A 20220-nucleotide genomic window follows, 5' to 3' on the forward strand; every position below is an offset into this window, starting at 1 on the left:
GGATTTGGGACGCATTTTGAAAAATGTTAATTCTATCCCAAATTTGTCTATAATTAGTCTTAAATGCTTTTACTATAGCTAACCTTTTGAAGTAACTAAAATTTTTTCCCACAAATTTGGGACGAAAATAACATCATTTGTAAATTCTATTTGAAAGTGCATCAGTTTTCAAACGAATTTTAAATGTTTATTGAAAAATTTTAACATCTAGTATAAAAATATTATTTATATTTTAAATTAGTCTATTATTTTTTAATTTATTCTTTTAATTATTTACTTTATAATAATTCAAAATTTAATTTTGTAACAAATTTATGATAAAGTGTATCTAAAAGAATCACATATATAAAAACTTAAGAATAAATTATATTCGATCTTCTAAAAAAATAATACAAATAATAAATAATAATAAAAAATCATATACTTGTTCATATAAGATTAAGGTATATTAAAAATTAAAAAAAGAAAATACAAATGAATACATTTTATAGTGCATTTTTTCATACTATTCAGTTTGATCTTCGTCCTCATTGTTCTCGTCCTCGTCTTCATCATCATCCTCGTCCTCGTCCTCATTCTCAAATGTCTCATCATCATCATCATCTTCATATCTTGTACTATCGGTATCCAATAAATCAATAATAGTGTCAATATTATTTGAGATATGATTGTTATATAGATTGATTTGTGGCATCTTCTTGATATGCAAAATCTTCTGTGTTTCAATCTCAATCTCACCTCTTGCTTTAGTCTTGAATACAATAAAAAAATTAATTTTAATTTCATAATTAATTATAAGTTTTTGTTCAATTAAAAAAATATTATCTACATTGCATAAAAAGGATCAATAATTTAACGTGTTGGCCTATTATTTATAAAATTTCAATTACCATAAACTGATTAATTCATCGGCATAAAAATTTTGTCTAGACACAGATTTGTATTTCACATTAATTTAATGAAAAATATTAGAGAATTAAGATTTTTATTTAATATAGAAAATACGAAAATTAGATAATAAATAATATTAGTTTATATACAAGATTAAAACTATAAAAAAATGTTGGCACCTTAGAAAATTTTTTATTTTTTATTAAAAATTAAAAAGTATTCCCTCCATTAACATTTTAAAAAATATAAAAAAATAAGTATTTTTTTCAAAAGGCAATCTAAATTTTTTTTCATAACCGGATCGGACCGTACAAAGAATAAAACCGATTGAAATCTAAAATTTCAAGAAATGTATGACATGTGGATCGAACCCCAATATTCAGGAAAAAGAATGTCCTTCCATGCCATTGAGCTGCTGTAATTTTGAATATTATTTATGCAAATTATGATATATATCGTTTATCAAATAATTTACTTTTATTTAATTTATTTTAATTTTAGTTATAAACTCACTCATTCTTAATTTAATTATATTTTTATTTAATAATAAAAATAATCTCACTTATTTTTTTTATAATTATATAATATCTATTAATATTATTTTTTAATAAATATTTGTAGTATATAATAGTATAATAGATATAAACTAATTAATAAATTATTAAAATTTGAAAATAATAGTTATTTTAATATAAAAATAAAATAAAAATATTTATGATAGAGTAAAATTAACAAAATACTTATTGTTCATATTCCAATTATTTTAGAATAGCTAGATATTTTTAAAATATTAGTGAAAATATATATTTTAAATTTTAATTTTAAATTTTTTACTATTTTTTATTTTATTATATTTATATAGGACCGAGTCAATTGGTTCAACCAGTGATCCATCAGTTGAACTAATGACCTAGTGATCCAGTAATCTGACTAGTTCGATTACCGGTTCGGTTCTGACAACTAAATAAGATAAATTAAATAAAGAACTACCCTTAAAGTAATATTAAAATTTTTAATAATGAAAATTATAATAATGAACATTAAACCACATAATGATAAGTCACCAAAAAAAAAAAAAAACCACATAATGATAGTTATTAAAAAAATTTATCTATAAAGAATTTTTTTCAATTGACTCTTTTAGCACACTATATATAGATACAGTCGTTCAAAAACAATTTTTACTTATCTAGAAGTCTCTGGTATGGCTTATGAGATGGATTGGAGACTTATGAGTTGAAACAGTTGTTAGATTGTTTGACTAGCGATTGGGTCGGTACTTAGCAAGAACATTCCGACGCTCAAGTTAGAATGGATTTATGAAATATATATGTGCGGAATGAGGAATGTAACTGAAGGGCCTCTAGCTCCTCTTTATATAATTCAATACAATTATCTTATCTTATCCATCTTATCTATTAATATAAAAAGAATTTTTAATTTCAAATATTGATTTTACTAAATATTTATCTTTTAAGATTATTATATAACAAAAATTTAAGAACATAATTTAATTTAAAAATTTTAAAATTAATATTAGATATAATTCTTTTTAAATATCTATCATTTAGATATCATATTCCATAATTTATTTGATATATTTTCGCTGCAATCTTATCTTTTTTTTAATTTATTAGTAAAAATTAAATACAATTTTAATTTTAAAATTTGTTATATGTAGTTGTTTCAAAGTCACTTATTTACTTTGCGCCAAAAATAAAAACTTTATTTAAGACCGCCTTTTTAGTTCCAAATATTTTAGTTTTTGAATGCTTTCTCGCTCGTATGTATCACAACTGGCTAGGTTACCTTGCCAAAAACCCAACCTTTTTTCAGCATTCCCTTTTGGTTTCAGCATCAGTTTTGGATCTCCGTCTCCCTCCTTCTGCGTGCTCCCTTCTTCTGCGTGCTCTGCCTCCTGTGGTCGCCACTCGTGCTTCGCGCTCAACGCTACGACAGCCACCGCTCCAGCCTCCACTATCGCACCTCAGACCACCTCCACCCTCTAGATTCGAACAAAAAATCTCTTTTCTCACCCTCATTCAGCGACTAGGAGCTCAGCCCAGCTCCTCCATTTTGGCGTCATTGTCACCGCACCTCCAGCAGTGGCAATAACATAGTACCATTGCATTCTTTTCCCCTTCCTTTGCTTCAAGAACCCTAGTCATCACCTCAGGTTCTCTCTTTGCTCTGCTTTCTAGTCTATTTTCTTTAATTAGTTAGTTAGTTAGAATTTGCATGTTGTTAGTGGATTTAAGTGGTTAAGATAGGTTAGGATTAGTTTATTAGATCTTTGTTAAGTTGCAAGTGTTGGATTATGGCTGTTATGGATTGAATGCTGCTGAAAGTTGCTTGATTATGCTGAATTTCTGAATTGCACACCACATGTTTGATTGAATGTCTATGTGATACTTTGCATTTGATTTATATGTTGTAGCTACTATAAAGATTAATATATTTACAAAATCAATTAATGAATTAGTTTATGCTTTGCATTCTCTGGTTTCTCTTATTGTTTTTGGTTATATATTTACAAAATTAATCAAACAACAGTGTTTAATACAGTCATTGGCTTCGTTATCAATATATTTGATCACTTCTATGATCTCCTAACTATCACAAATTATGTAAACTGCACACTGTAAACAGACATTTCCATTGGTCCTTCGTTCCCAATGTGTTGTATGATAAGACCTTCAAATTCTGAATTCACAACTTTCATTTGTGTCTAATTCCATCTTCAAAGTGAGAATAAAAATATAAAAGCATGATTCCTTCATAAATCATCAGTCATAATAAAAAAAAGGGTTATTAATCCTAAGACATCTATATCTCACTTATTAACACGTAATATGATTTTATCAAACATGTTAGAAAACAGCAGGTCATAGCTTTTTATTGGTTTAATTTTTTACTTAACAAAAATGTATTCTCTTTAGTGCAAACTGCAAGGCAATATTATATGCTTGATGAAAAATGGTTGAAATGACCTTAAATCCTGAACTCTACACAGTCAAAATTTATATGTTAAATTGAGGCATGATTCGCATAGAGTTGTGGATAGAAAGAAGTCTAAAAAAAATCTGATGAAAATTGCTTTTGCACATAATAAGAACAACAAATATATCTGCCTCATCAAAATTACCATTCAACGCAAAGCAGAATAACGGGAACTTTAAAAAAGCATAAAGTAATTAACTACATACAACTAGGTTGAATGAATCTTCATCCTCTGTTTTAGTTTCCAAGCTCATGAAACTAGTTTCTTCCTACCAAATTCTGCACTTTCTTTTGGCTTCACGGGTGACAACTTTGATAACACCTAACTAGGAGAATCATTAAGCCAGAGCACTTCACCTCTTTCTTTGTGCTTAAAGTCAAGAGCTTTTGAATTCCTCTGATGATTAAAATAGAAAAAGAAAAACTCGATCAACAATATCTAGTTAAGCCTGGTAAAGAACCTATGGAAGTATACTCTACTTACCTTATCTATTCTGTTATCCCACCATTTATTAGGGTTATTAACCAAATAATTCTATAGGGCACCGTTCCCATCCTTGCATTTGAAGTCAGGGAACCTAGGATTCACCTGCAAAGTAAGCATAATTATAAGTTCTTCCAATTAAATTAGTCAGCAGGGGAAAAATCAAAAGGTATGAGACAGCAATAACTACCTGCCCATCACGTTTGCTATCACGGTAATCAGTCCACTGCTTTGGGTCATCCAAAATATCAGTCCAAAGAGCAAGTGAAGAGTCTTTAACTTTCTTTAAATCGTCTATAAGCAAATTAGAATGGAAAACTTTTGGAATGTTTTGAATGAACCACTTAGCAATTACCATGAAATAAAAGATATATATATATATACCGCATCAAAACTTACTTGTTGAGTGCTTTAATTCAGGTTTCAAATCAATTGACAAGGAATCCAGTTTATCTTGCTGCCATTTGGGAGTTGAACTATTAATAAAGAGTAACTCACCATCCATTTTTCTTTCAAATATGTTGTATATGTTTGTTTTTTTTTATAGAAATATTGTATGTGAGAACCTCAACAAGCAAGAAAGCTCAGCTTCTTTCCCCTCGTGCTATGGTTGTTGATTCAATACAAACTATTGATCATGTTAACACTATTAGTAATTTTCCTTCAACTCTATTAACACTTTTTTTTTCTATCATTTGCCAATGTCTTTGAATTTAACATTTTGTTTTGATTTATCTATTCTCCAGTGGTCAGAGCAAAATGTTAAGTTGAATAATGCTGAGCATAAGTTAAAAGATCAAGGACGTCAACTAAAGGTTCAACAGAAAAGAATTGGTTCTACTGAAAAGACTTCATGCTTTGTATGAAAAGTTGAATCTCCCACTTCCTTCAACCATGTCTGTTTTTGCGGATGATGAGCTTGGGACAGGCTCTAGTGATGATGAGAATGATAACATGAGTGATTAATGTTTGGAGTATATGTTTTTTCTAATTTAGATTAAGAAATTTTTAGGTGAATTAGTTAGTATATTTGATTTTATTCATGATATTTGACCTTTTTAAAAGTTTTTTTTTGTTTTAGTTTAATTATTTTTTCTATTTTAGTTTGATTACATTTATGGACAAGTATTTTAATAATAAATATTTTTTTAACTCTTTTATGGTAATTGATTTTTTCATGACTTTATTATGCGTTTATAATTTCGATGATGTAATATGAAAAAAATGATTATGATGGTCTTAATATAGAAAGCAAATCGAATACAATTTATTTTCTAAAATATTTATATATTAAATAGCAAATTATTTTGTATGAAATTTGTTTGAAATATTATATTAAATTTGTAGAAAATTTGTGCGAAAATAATTTTTTCTTTTGTATGAAATTTGTTTCAAATATGTAAATTCTTTTAAATTAAATTTGTCTGAAATTTAATTGAAAAGAAATATTTGATTTGTCTAAAATTTGTTCGAAAAAAATTTGTTATATTAGACTAAATTCGTTAGAAATTTGTTTGAAATAAAGTTTATTTTTTGTTTGAAAATTGTCTAAAAAGAAATATTTTTATGTTTGAAATTTGTCTGAAATACGTTGTCTTTATGTTGGTTAACCTGTCTAAAATTCGTCTAAAATACGTCATAATATTTAGAAATCTAATAGATAAATGCCTATCCAAAATCTGTCACAAAATCATCTGAAAAAAATTTCGGACGAAATTTCAAACAAAATGTAAATTAGCAACAAGGCTTTTTGGGACAAAAAAAATTCGTCCCAATTTTGTTCGAAAGAAAAAATTTGTCTCTAATTTGTTCGAAATTTGTTTCAATTTCGTCTCAAAATTTGTTGTGTTCTCTACAGCATAAGTCTCTAAACCCCATTGTTGGAGGTGAGGAACTCTGTTGTTCTTCATGAATTAATGCAATTACTACTGTTTTCCATTCTATCACGCTTGCTTCTATTCTAAGATATTCATTCGCACTCCAACCTGATGAAGGTGATGATCCGTGACAATCATCATCATTCTCACCTATGAACGCGTGCCTGACAACCACCTCCGTTCTACATGCAATCAAGCTTGAATGTGTATCTCTTGGGTTTCTAATCTAAGATTGGAACCTTCGTGGTATAGGCTAGAATTATTGGCGGCCATTCCTGAGATCCGGAACGTCTAAATCTTGTCTGTGGTATTCTGAGTAGGATTTGGGAAGGGATGGTTGTGACGAGCTTCAAACTCGCGATTGTTGGGCGTGTGACAGACGCAAAAGGATCAATGGATCCTATTCCAGCATGATCGAGAACCGACAGATGATTAGCCGTGCGGTGACAGCGCATTTGGAACGTTTTCACTGAGAGGACGGGAAATAGCCATTGACAACGGTGATGCCCAACATAGAGCTTGCCATGGAAGGAGCCTTGCGTGCATGAAGAAGAAGATAGTAGGAAAGCAGAGATTCAGAAGACAAAGCATCTCCAAAGCCTCAACCTGTTCTTCATTACTACATAACAAGTATTTATTTCATGTTCTTTTACTTTTTACAATTAAATCTGAAAATTATTGATATCCTGACTAAGAGTTACAAGATAACCATAGCTTGCTTCAAGCCGACAATCTCCGTGGGATCGACCCTTACTCACGTAAGGTATTACTTGGACGACCCAGTGCACTTGCTGGTTAGTTGTGCGGAGTTGCAAAAGTGTGATTGTAATTTCGTGCACCATGTTTTTGGCGCCGTTGCCGGGGATTGTTCGAGTTTGGACAATTGACGGTTTATCTTGTTGCTTAGATTAGGAATATTTTATTTTTGTTGGTTTAGAGTCTTTTATTTGAGTTTAGTTTCATATTTTAAGTTTGGTGTCAATTGCATGCTTTTATTTTCTTTTAATTTTTCGAAATTGCATGTCTTTAGTTCTTTATTGATTTTTAAAAAATTTCTAAGTTTGGTGTCTTCTTTGTGTTTTCTTTTAATTTTTCGAAAATTTGTGCTTTATTTTCTAAAAATTTTAAGATGGGTGTTTTTGTGCTTTTATTTACTTAAAAATTTTTCAAAAATTTGTTCTTGGTGTTCATCTTGATCTTCAAAGTGTTCTTGGTGTTCATCTTGACATTCAAAATTTTCTTGTTTGTTTTCATTGTTTTTATTTAAAATTTCTAAGTTTAGAGTCATTTTGTTGTTTTTCTCTTTCCTCATTAAAATTCAAAAATCAAAAAAATATCTTTTCCTTATTTTACTCATAATTTTCGAAATTTTGCATTAATTTAGTCAAAGATTTTCAAAATCATATCTTTTTTAGTCAAGTCAATATTCTAATTTCAAAAATTGATCTTTTCATATCTTTTTCAAAATAATTTTCAATCATATCTTTTTAATTGCTAATTTCAAAATCTTTTTAATTGATTAATTAATTTAGTTTTCAATTTGCTTTTATTTTCTTTTTGTTTCAAAATTTTATTTTATTTTCCATTTATTTTACTTATTATTTTCGGTTACTTTAAAAAAAATAATTCATATCAATTTCCTTTTCTCCATCATGGACATAAGTGGAAGTGAACAGTCCAGAAGGACTCTGGGGTCATATGCTAACCCCATTACAGCTGCATATGGGAGTAGCATCTATATACCTCCCATCAAAGCAAGCAGCTTTGAGCTAAATCCTCAGCTCATTATCATGGTGCAGCAAAATTGCCAGTATTCTGGTCTTTCACAAGAAGAACCTACTGAGTTTCTGGCACAGTTCTTACAAATTGCTGACACAGTACGTGATAAAAAAGTGGATCAGGATGTCTACAGATTATTATTGTTTCCATTTGCTGTAAAAGATCAAGCTAAGAGGTGGTTAAATAACCAACCCACAGCAAGCATAAGAACATGGAGACAGTTATCAGACAAATTCCTGAATCAATTTTACCCTCCAAAAAGGATGACACAGCTAAGGCTGGATATCCAAGGCTTTAAACAAGAGGATCATGAATCCCTTTATAATGCCTGGGAGAGGTATAGAGGATGCTAAGGAAATGCCCCTCTGAAATGTTTTCAGAGTGGGTACAGTTAGACATCTTCTACTATGGGCTTACAGAAAAAGCTCAGATGTCTCTAGACCACTCAGCTGGTGGATCTATACACATGAGAAAAACAATTGAAGAGGCTCAAGAACTCATAGATACAGTTGCTAGAAATCAACATCTGTACTCAAACAGTGAGTCCTCCATAAAAGAAGAGGCTATGGCAGTAACTACTGATCCCAATCCTAAAGAACAGATTGTGGAACTTAATTAGCAATTACTCCTTATGACAAAACAATTAGCAGAATTCAAAGAGATGCTCCAAGACACTAAAAATGCTAACAAGAATATAGAAGCACAATTGAATCAGACAAGACAGCAGCTATCTAAACAGATAACAGAAGAATGCCAAGCTGTTCAACTAAGGAGCGGGAAGACATTAAATAACTCAGCTCAAAGTAGCAAAAAGTCAAGAAGGGAACAAATGACAGAGGATGACCAAACCACTGCCCAAAATCCCTCTGAGGACATCAAGAGCCCAGAGAGGAATAACTCTGGCATTCAAACGCCAGAAAAGGGGGAAAAGTTGGCGTTAAACGCCCATTCCTTGTCCAGTTTTGGCGTTCAAACGCCAGAAAAGGGTGAGAAGCTGGCATTAAACGCCCATCCAGCACCCAATCCTGGCGTTCAAACACCAATGAGGGATCAGACACCTGCAAGTGCTGATAGTAACCCCTCTAAGAAGGCTTCTCCAACCACTCCTGTAGGGAATAAACCTGCAGCAACTAAGGTTGAAGAATATAAAGCCAAGATGTCTTATCCTCAGAAACTCCGCCAAGCGAAACAGGATAAACAATTTACCCGCTTTGCAGACTATCTCATGACTCTTGAAATAAAGATTCCATTTGCAGAGGCACTTGAGCAAATACCCTCTTATGCTAAGTTCATGAAAGAGATCTTAAGTCATAAGAAGGATTGGAGAGAAACTGAAAAAGTGTTTCTCACTGAAGAATACAGTGCAATCATTCTGAAAAGCTTACCAGAGAAGCTTCAAGATCCAGGAAGCTTTATGATACCATGCACATTAGAGGGTGCATGTACCAAGACAGCTCTATGTGACCTTGGAGCAAGTATCAATCTAATACCTGCATCCACTATCAGAAATCTTGGGTTGACTGAAGAAGTCAAACCAACCCGGATATGTCTTCAACTTGCTGATGGCTCCATTAAATATCCATCAGGCATCATTGAAGACATGATTATCAAGGTTGGGCCATTTGCCTTTCCCACTGACTTTGTAGTGCTGGAAATAGAGGAGCACAAGAGTGCAACTCTCATTCTAGGAAGACCTTTCCTAGCAACTGGACGAACTCTTATTGATGTACAAAAAGGGGAAGTGACCCTGAGAGTCAATGAGGATGAGTTCAAGTTAAATGCTGTCAAAGCTATGCAACATCCAGACACATCAAATGACTGCATGAGCACTGATATTATTGACTCTTTAGTGGAAGAGATCAATATGACTGAGAGTCTTGAATCAGAGCTAGAAGACATCTTTAAAGATGTTCAGCCTGATCTGGAGGAATCAGAGGAAATAAAAGTACCTCTGAAAATCCCTCAGGAAGAGGAGAAACCTCCTAAACCTGAGCTCAAACCACTACCACCATCCCTGAAATATGCATTTTTGGGAGAGGGTGACACTTTTTCAGTGATCATAAGCTCTGCTTTAAATCCACAGGAAGAGAAAGCACTAATTCAAGTGCTAAGGACATACAAGACAGCTCTTGGGTGGTCCATAAGCGACCTTAAGGGCATTAGCCCAGCAAGATGTATGCATAAGATCCTATTAGAGGATGATGCTAAGCTAGTGGTTCAACCACAGAGGTGGCTAAATCCAGCCATGAAGGAAGTGGTGCAGAAAGAGGTCACTAAGTTACTAGAGGCTGGGATTATTTATCCTATTTCTGATAGCCCATGGGTGAGCCCTGTCCAAGTTGTCCCCAAGAAGGGAGGCATGACAGTGGTCCATAATGAAAAGAATGAACTGGTTCCCACAAGAACAGTCACAGGATGGCGTATGTGTATTGATTACAAAAGGCTCAATACAGCCACCAGAAAGGATCATTTTCCTTTACCATTCATAGACCAAATGCTAGAAAGACTAGCAGGTCATGAATACTACTGCTTTTTGGATGGCTATTCAGGCTACAACCAAATTGCAGTGGATCCTCAAGACCAAGAGAAAATAGCATTCACATGTCCATCTGGAGTATTTGCTTACAGAAGAATGCCTTTTGGTCTCTGCAATGCACTTGCAACCTTTCAGAGGTGCATGCTCTCTATTTTCTCTGATATGGTAGAGAAATTCTTGGAAGTCTTCATGGATGACTTCTCAATATTTGGAGACTCATTCAGCTCCTGTCTTGATCATCTAGCACTTGTCCTGAAAAGGTGCCAAGAAACTAACCTGGTCTTAAACTGGGAAAAATGTCACTTTATGGTGACTGAAGGAATTGTCCTTGGGCACAAAATTTCAAGCAAGGGAATAGAGGTAGATCAAGCCAAGGTAGAGGTAATTAAAAAATTACCGTCACCTGCCAATGTAAAGGCAATCAGAAGCTTTCTGGGGCATGCAGGATTCTATAGGAGGTTCATAAAGGACTTTTCAAAAATTGCAAAACCTCTGAGCAACCTGCTAGCTGCTGACACGCCATTTGTGTTTGACACAGAGTGTCTGCAAGTGTTTGAAACCCTGAAAGCCAAGCTGGTTACAGCACCAGTCATCTCTGTACCTGACTGGACATTACCATTCGAATTAATGTGTGATGCCAGTGACCATGCCATTGGTGCAGTATTGGGACAAAGGCATAACAAGCTTCTGCACGTCATTTACTATGCCAGTCGTGTTCTAAATGACGCACAGAAGAATTACACAACCACAGAAAAAGAGCTGCTTGCAGTAGTTTATGCCATTGACAAGTTTAGATCCTATTTAGTAGGATCAAAAGTGATTGTGTACACTGACCATGCTGCTCTTAAATATCTACTCACAAAGCAGGATTCAAAACCCAGGCTCATAAGATGGGTGTTGCTTCTGCAAGAGTTTGATATAGAAATAAGAGACAGAAAAGGGACAGAGAACCAAGTAGCTGATCACCTGTCCCGGTTAGAACCAGTGGCTAGGGCGTCCCTCCCTTCCACTGAGATCTCTGAAATCTTTCTGGATGAGCAACTCTTTGCCATTCAAGAGGCACCATGGTTTGCAGACATTGCAAATTATAAAGCTGTGAGGTTCATACCCCAGGAGTACAGCAGGATGCAAAAGAAAAAACTAATTTCTGATACAAAGCTACTACTTATGGGATGAACCATATCTCTTTAAGAGATGCGCTGACGGAATGATCCGCAGATGCATCCCTAGAGAGGAGGCATAGAAGATCCTGTGGCATTGTCATGGATCACAGTATGGAGGATATTTTGGAAGTGAGCGAACAGCCACTAAAATCCTCCAATGTGGCTTCTATTGGCCTACTCTCTATAGAGATGCCCGAGAGTTTGTGCGTAACTGTGACAGTTGCCAAAGAGCTGGTAACTTGCCTCATGGTTATGCCATGCCTCAACAAGGAATCTTAGAGATTGAGTTGTTTGATGTATGGGGTATAGACTTCATGGGTCCTTTTCCACCATCATACTCAAACACTTACATTCTAGTGGCAGTAGACTACGTATCTAAATGGGTGGAAGCAATTGCCACACCCACTAATGATACTAAGACTGTGCTGAAGTTCCTCCAGAAACATATTTTCAGCAGATTTGGTGTTCCCAGAGTACTAATCAGTGATGGGGGAACCCATTTCTGCAATAAACAGCTTTACTCTGCTATGGTTCGATATGGAATTAGCCACAAAGTAGCAACTCCGTATCATCCATAGACAAATGGGCAGGCTGAAGTCTCTAATAGAGAACTAAAGAGAATCCTAGAACGGACTATAATTGCCCGTAGAAAGGATTGGGCAAGGAGCTTGGATGATGCTCTGTGGGCATACAGAACAGCATTCAAGACTCCTATAGGAGCCTCTCCATACCAGCTTGTGTATGGCAAGGCTTGTCATCTGCCCGTGGAACTAGAACATAAAGCCTACTGGGCAACCAGATTCCTAAACATGGATGCTAAGTTAGCTGGTGAGAAAAGATTGCTCCAGCTAAATGAGCTGGAAGAGTTCAGACTCAATGCTTTTGAAAATGCAAAAATTTATAAGGAAAAAGCAAAAAAGTGGCATGACAAGAAATTGTCATCCAGAGTCTTTGAGCCAGGACAAAAAGTTCTACTATTCAACTCTAGGCTCAGATTATTCCCTGGGAAATTAAAATCCCGGTGGAGGGGACCATATGTGATTATAGGAGTGTCACCATATGGATATGTTGAGTTTCAAGATATTGATTCTGACAAAAAGTTCATTGTCAATGGATAGAGAATCAAATATTATCTTGAAAGCAATTTTGAGCAAGAATGCTCAAAACTGAGGCTTGAATGAAGCTCAGTAAAGGTCCAGCTAAAGACAATAAAGAAGCGCTTGCTGGGCGGCAACCCAGCCATTAGCAAGTTATTTATTTTAATTAATACTTGTAGAGGTTTGATATACATTTTCATTAAAGGCTAAGCATCAAAATTGAAGGAATTCACAGAGTTACAGAAGGATTCAGTACAAAAAGCAGAGAAAAGGAGCTTGCTGGCAAGAAAACGCCAGAAAGGGGCATTTTGGGCATTAAACGCCAGAATGGGTATCATTCTGGGCGTTTAACGCCAGTAAAGGTACCATTTTGGGCGTTAAACACCAGAATGGGTACCATTCTGGGCGTTTAATGCCAGATTTGCAGTATCCTGGGCGTTCAGCAAAATGCCCAGTGATAAAGGAGTTTCTGGTGTTTAACGCCAGCCAGAGTACCTGGCTGGGCGTTAAACACCCATAATGGCCAACAACTGGGCGTTAAACGCCAGAATGGTATCCATTCTGGGCGTTTAACGCCAGAAAGGCAGGGGGAGGAGATTTTGTTTCCAACTTCAATTTTTTTCAAATTTTCATGTTTTGACTCATAATTTTCTGCATAAACATGTTTCAAACTTTCATCACTCACCCTCAATTCTCATCATTCAATAATTTTCTAAATTATTTCTCAAAATTCTTTCAAATCCTTTCCAAATCTTCTTCAAAAACTCAAATATCTTCTCAAATTCTTTCCATATCTTTTCATATCTCTCTCAAATTTTTCGAAAGCCATCCCCTCCTCCTATAAATATAGTTTCGGCCATCCCCTCCTCTACACCATTCGAATTTACCTCTTCTTTTCTCTCCTCCCTTTCCTTTCTTTTGCTTGAGGGCAAGCAAACCTCTAAGTTTGGTGTGCTTTTCCGTGATCACTGAGCTAAGACTCATCAAGATCATGGCACCTAAGGGAAAACAAACCAAATCAAGAGGCAAGAAAGAGAATACTCCAAAGAGTCTTTGGAATCAAGAGAGGTTCCTAACCAAGGAACATGCAGACCATTACTACAAAATAATGGGTCTGAGGTCAGTGATCCCAGAAGTTAAATTCAATCTGAAAGAAGATGAATATCCGGAGATTCAAGAGCAAATTCGAAACAGAGGATGGGAAATTCTAGCCAATCCTGAGACAAAGGTTGGAAGAAACATGGTTCAGGAATTCTACTCAAATCTGTGGCTGACAGATAATCAGAGAATGACTGGAACCGCCTTTCATACCTACAGAACCATGGTCAGAGGAAGAATTATTTACTTTCATCTGGACAAAATAAGAGAGGTCTTCAAACTACCTCAACTACAAAATGATTTTGAATCTTTTAATAGGAGAATGGTGAGAGTAGATAAGGGGTTGGATCAAGTTCTAGAGGACATATGCCTCCTTGGAACTAAGTGGATAACCAATTCCAAAGGTGTCCCAAACCAACTCAAGAGAGGAGATCTCAAACCAGTTGCAAGAGGCTGGCTGGACTTTATTGGGCGTTCTATATTTCCTACTAGCAACCGCTCTGAGGTCACTGTCAAAAGAGCAGTGATGATTCATTATATTATGCTTGGAAAAGAAGTGGAGATTCATCATCTGATTTCTTGTGAGATTTACACAATTGCAAATAAGAATTCCACTGAAGCCAAACTGGCCTACCCAAGCTTAATTTCTCTGCTATGTAAAGATGCTGGGGTGAGGATGGGAGTAGATGAATTCATCCCAATTGAACACCCAATCACCAAGAAGTCAATGGAAGGACAAGTGCAAGACAACTCCATCAAAAAGAGGGCGCAGGAGTTCCTCCCAGAAATTCCTGAAATTGACTACTGGACCCGCTTAGAAGCATCTGTTACCAAGCTGCAGGAAGCTATGGAACAACTTAAGGAAGAACAGCAGAATCAAAACTGCATGCTCTGCAAGCTGCTGAAGGAACAGGAGAAGCAGGGGCGTGAGCTACATGAGCTGAAGCGCCAGAAGCTCTCCCTTGAAGGACCAAGCACCCCACAAAAAGAGGGAGCATCAACTTCTCAAAATCAAGGTTGTTGAGTCCTAACTCTATGATAACCTTTATTATTAAGAGTCAATTTTAAGAGTCATTTCATTTTCTGCTTTTAATTTTCTGTCTTCTATTATTATGGGTCTGCTCTTCTATTTATCTTTGAGCCTTATTTTTATTCCATAATCAATAAAATTAGAGTTTATGTCTTAAAGCTATGAATGTCCTATGAATCCATCACCTTTCTTAAATAAAAAGTGTTTTTAACTGAAAAAGAAAAAGAAGTACATGAATTTCGAATTTTAAAATAGTTTAATTATTTTGATGTGATGGCAATACTCTTGTTCTCTGAATGAATGCTTGAACAGTGCATATTTTTGAATTTGATTGTTTATGAATGTTAAAATTGTTGGCTCTTGAAAGAATGAAAGAAAAAGGAGAAATGTTATTTGATGATCTGAAAAATCATAAAATTGATTCTTGAAGCAAGAAAAAGCAGTGAATAGAAAGCTTGCATAAAAAAAAATATGCGAAAAAAAAAGAGAGAAAAGCAAGCAGAAAAAGCCAATACCCCTTTAAACCAAAAGGCAAGGGTGATAAAAAGGATCCAAGGCTTTGAGCATCAGTGGATAGGAGGGCCTAAAGAAATAAAATCCTGGCCTAAGCGGCTAAACCAAGCTGTCCCTAACCATGTGCTTGTGGCGTGAAGGTGTCAAGTTAAAACTTGAGACTGAGCGGTTAAAGTCGTAGTCCAAAGCAAAAAAAGAGTGTGCTTAAGAGCTCTGGACACCTCTAATTGGGGACTTTAGCAAAGCTGAGTCACAATCTAAAAAGGTTCACCCAGTTATGTGTCTGTGGCATTTATGTATCCGGTGGTAATACTGGAAAATAAAGTGCTTAGGGTCACGGCCAAGACTCATAAAGTAACTGTGTCCAAGAATCAACATACTTAACTAGGAGAATCAATAACACTATCTGGATTCTGAGTTCCTATAGAAGCCAATCATTCTGAACTTCAAAGGATAAAGTGAGATGCCAAAACTGTTCAGAGGCAAAAAGCTAAAAGCCTCGCTCATCTAATTAATACTGATCTTCATAGATGTTTTTGGAATTCATTGTATATTCTCTTCTTTTTATCCTATTTGATTTTTAGTTGCTTGGGAACAAGCAACAATTTAAGTTTGGTGTTGTGATGAGCGGATAATTCATACGCTTTTTGGCATTGTTTTTAGTATGTTTTTAGTATACTTTAGTTAGTTTTTATTATGTTTTTATTAGTTTTTAAATAAAAATCACTTTTGTGGGCTTTACTATGAGTTTATGTGTTTTTCTGTGATTTCAGGTATTTTCTGGCTGAAATTGAGGGACCTGTGCAAAAATCTGATTCAGAGGCTGAAAAAGGATTGTAGATGCTGTTGGATTCTGACCTCCCTACACTCAAAGTGGATTTTCTGGAGCTACAGAAGCCCAATTAGCACGCTCTCAAGTGCGTTGGGAAGTAGATATCCTGGGCTTTCCAGCAATATATAATAGTCCATACTTTGACCGAGATTTGATGGCCTAAACAGGCGTTCCAAGTCAGCTCAAGAATTCTGGTGTTTAACTCCAGAACTGGCACAAAAGCTGGAGTTAAACGCCAAACTGGCATAAAAACTGGCGTTTAACTCTAGGAAATGTCTCTACACATGAAAGCTTCAATGCTCAGCCCAAGCACACACCAAGTGGGCCCCAGGAGTGGAATTTTACGATAAACACCCTAGCTTACTCATTTTTTGTAACCCTAGGTCACTAGTTTACTATAAATACTACTTTCAGTGATTCATCTTGTACCTCATGACACTTTACACATTTCTTGTTGTGTTCTCTATGGCATGAGTCTCTAAACCCCATTTTTGGGGGTGAGGAGCTCTGCTGTTCTTCATGAATTAATGCAATTACTACTGTTTTCCATTCTATCACGCTTGCTTCTATTCTAAGATATTCATTCGCACTCCAACCTGATGAAGGTGATGATCCGTGACAATCATCATCATTCTCACCTATGAACGCGTGCCTGACAACCACCTCCGTTCTACATGCAATCAAGCTTGAATGTGTATCTCTTGGGTTTCTAATCTAAGATTGGAACCTTCGTGGTATAGGCTAGAATTATTGGCGGCCATTCCTGAGATCCGGAATATCTAAACCTTGTCTGTGGTATTCTGAGTAGGATCTGGGAAGGGATGGCTGTGACGAGCTTCAAACTCGCGATTGTTGGGCGTGTGACAGACGCAAAAGGATCAATGGATCCTATTCCAGCATGATCGAGAACCGACAGATGATTAGCCGTGCGGTGACAGCGCATTTGGAACGTTTTCACTGAAAGGACGGGAAGTAGCCATTGACAACGGTAATGCCCAACATAGAGCTTGCCATGGAAGGAGCCTTGCGTGCATGAAGAAGAAGATAGTAGGAAAGCAGAGATTCAGAAGACAAAGCATCTCCAAAGCCTCAACCTGTTCTTCATTACTGCATAACAAGTATTTATTTCATGTTCTTTTACTTTTTACAATTAAATCTGAGAATTATTGATATCCTGACTAAGAGTTACAAGATAACCATAGCTTACTTCAAGCCGACAATCTCCGTGGGATCGACCCTTACTCACGTAAGGTATTACTTGGACGACCCAGTGCACTTGCTGGTTAGTTGTGCGGAGTTGCAAAAGTGTGATTGTAATTTCGTGCACCAGATATCTTTTTTTTCTCTTTCTTCATTAAAAATTCAAAAGAATATCTTTCCCTTATTCTCTCATAAATTTTCAAAAATTTGAGTTGACTTTTTCAAAACTTTTTAAAATTTAATTGTTTCTTATGAGTCAAGTTAAATTTTCAATTTAAAAATCCTATCTTTTCAAAAAAAATTTAAAAATCAAATCTTTGTCATTTTTCTTTTATGATTTTTGAAAATTTTAAAAATGATTTTCAAAATCTTTTTCTTAATTTCATTTCATAATTTCAAAATCTTTACTAATAATTAATGTGATTGATTCAAAAATTTTAAGTTTGTTACTTGCCTATTAAGAAAGGTTCAATCTTTAATTTTAGAATCATATCTTTTAGTTTCTTGTTAGTCAAGTAATCAACTTTAATTTTCAAAATCAAATCTTTTTAAATTTCTTTTTCAAATCTTCTTCAAAATAAATTTCAATCATATCTTTTTCAAAATCAATTTCAAAATCTTTTCTAACTTCTTATCTTTTCAAAATTGATTTTCAAATCCTTTTCAATTAACCACTTGACTTTTTGTTTGTTTTGCTATTTCTTATCTTTTTCAAAACTACCTAACTAATTTTCTCTCTCTAATTTTCGAAAACTCCTCACTTTTTTTTTCAAAATTCTTTTTAATTAACCAATTGTTTTAAATTTTAATTTAATTTTATTTCTCTTTTTAATTTTCAAATTCTAACTAATAATTAAAATAAAAACAAAAATATTTTTACTTTTATTGTAATTTAAATTCAAATTTTTCTCTTCTCCTTCTTCTATTCTTCTCTTCTTCTACTCACATAAAGGAATCTCTATACTGTGACATAGAGGATTCCATATTTTCTTTTCTGTTCTCTTCTTTTTCATATGAACAGGAACAAGGATAAGAATATTCTTGTTGAAACTAATCCTGAACCTGAAAGGACTCTGAAGAGGAAGCTAAGGGAAGCTAAAGCACAACTCTCTTGAGAGAACCTGACAGAAATTTTCGAAAAAGAGGGAGACATGGCCGAACCCAATAACAATGCCAACAATACAAGGAAGATGCTTGGTGACTTCATTACACCCTCTTCTGACTTCTATGGAAGAAGCATCCCAATTCTTGCAATTGGAGCAAACAATTTTGAGCTAAGCCTCAATTGGTTTCTCTAATGCAGCAGAATTGCAAGTTTCATGGACTTCCAATGGAAGATCCTCATCAGTTTTTAGCTGAATTCTTGCAAATCTGTGACACTGTCAAGACCAATGGAGTTGATTCCGAGGTCTACAGGCTTATGCTTTTCCTTTTGCTGTAAGAGACAGAGCTAGAACATGGTTGGATTCACAACCTAAGGATAGCCTAAACTGTTGGGATAAGCTGGTCAGTGCTTTTCTAGCCAAATTCTTTTCACCTCAAAAGATGAGCAAGCTTAGAGTGGAAATCCAAACCTTCAGACAGAAGGAAGGAGAATCCCTCTATGAAGCTTGGGAAAGATACAAGCAACTGATCAAAAGGTGTCCTACTGACATGCTTCCAAAATGGAGCATCATAAGTATATTCTATGATGGTCTGTCTGAGTTGTCAAAAATGTCATTGGACCATTCTGCAGGAGGATCTCTTCATCTGAAAACCCCTGCAAAAGCTCAGAAACTCATTGAAATGGTTGCAAATAACCAGTTCATGTACACCTCTGAGAGGAATCCTGTAAACAATGGGACGCCTCAGAAGAAAGAATCCTGTGAATTACATGGGAGAACCCTATGGAAACACCTACAATCCTTCATGGAGAAATCATCCAAATTTCTCATGGAAGGATCAACAGAAGCCTAATCAGGGCTTTACTAATAATAATGGTGGAAGAAATAGGTTTAGCAATAGCAAACCTTTTCCATCACCTTCTCAGCAACAGACAGAGAATTCTGAACAGAGCCATTCTGGCCCGGCAACCATAATCTCTAATCTATCCAAGACCACACTAAGTTTCATGAATGAAAACAAGGTCTTCCATCAGAAATTTGGAGGCACATGTGGGTCAGCTGAGTAAGAAGATTTCTGAAACTCCTCCCAGTACTCTCCCAAGCAATACAGAAGAAAACCCCAAGAGAGAGTGCAAGGCCATAACCATGATCAACATGGCCAAACCTGGAGAGAGTGAGGAGGACGTGAGTCCCAGTGAGAAAAGCCTCAAGGGACGTCCTCTGGACAGAAAGGAGTTTTCCTTTGAGGAACCAAAGGAATCTGAGGCTCATACAGAGACCATAGAGATTCCATTGAACTTCCTTCTGCCATTCATGAGCTCTAATGAATATTCTTCCTTTGAAGAGGATGAAGACATCACTGAAGAGCAAGTTGCTAAATATCTAGGAGCAATCATGAAGCTGAATGCCAAGTTATTTGGTACTGAGACTTGGGAGGATGAACCCTCCTTGTTCACCAATGAACTGAATGCATTAATGAGGCAGACATTACCTCAGAAGAAACCGGATCCCGGAAAATTCTTCATACCTTGTACCATAGGTACCATGACCTTTGAGAAGCCTCTGTGTGACCTGGGGTCAGGGATAAACCTCATGCCACTCTCTGTAATGGAAAAA

At 35.2% G+C, this 20220-nt stretch overlaps 1 non-coding gene across 1 annotated transcript; it reads right to left on the reverse strand.

Annotated features, from left to right (window-relative positions):
- Window positions 1-19051: 19051 nt before the first annotated feature.
- On the reverse strand, window positions 19052-19159 carry LOC148572064 (small nucleolar RNA R71). Its single transcript, XR_015908609.1, has one exon. It is a non-coding gene; the product is annotated as a small nucleolar RNA R71 (small nucleolar RNA).
- Window positions 19160-20220: the final 1061 nt, after the last annotated feature.

This window comes from Arachis ipaensis, chromosome B3 (assembly GCF_059453495.1).
Source record: "Arachis ipaensis isolate K30076 ecotype BB chromosome B3, ASM5945349v1, whole genome shotgun sequence".
Classification (NCBI taxonomy): domain Eukaryota; kingdom Viridiplantae; phylum Streptophyta; class Magnoliopsida; order Fabales; family Fabaceae; genus Arachis; species Arachis ipaensis.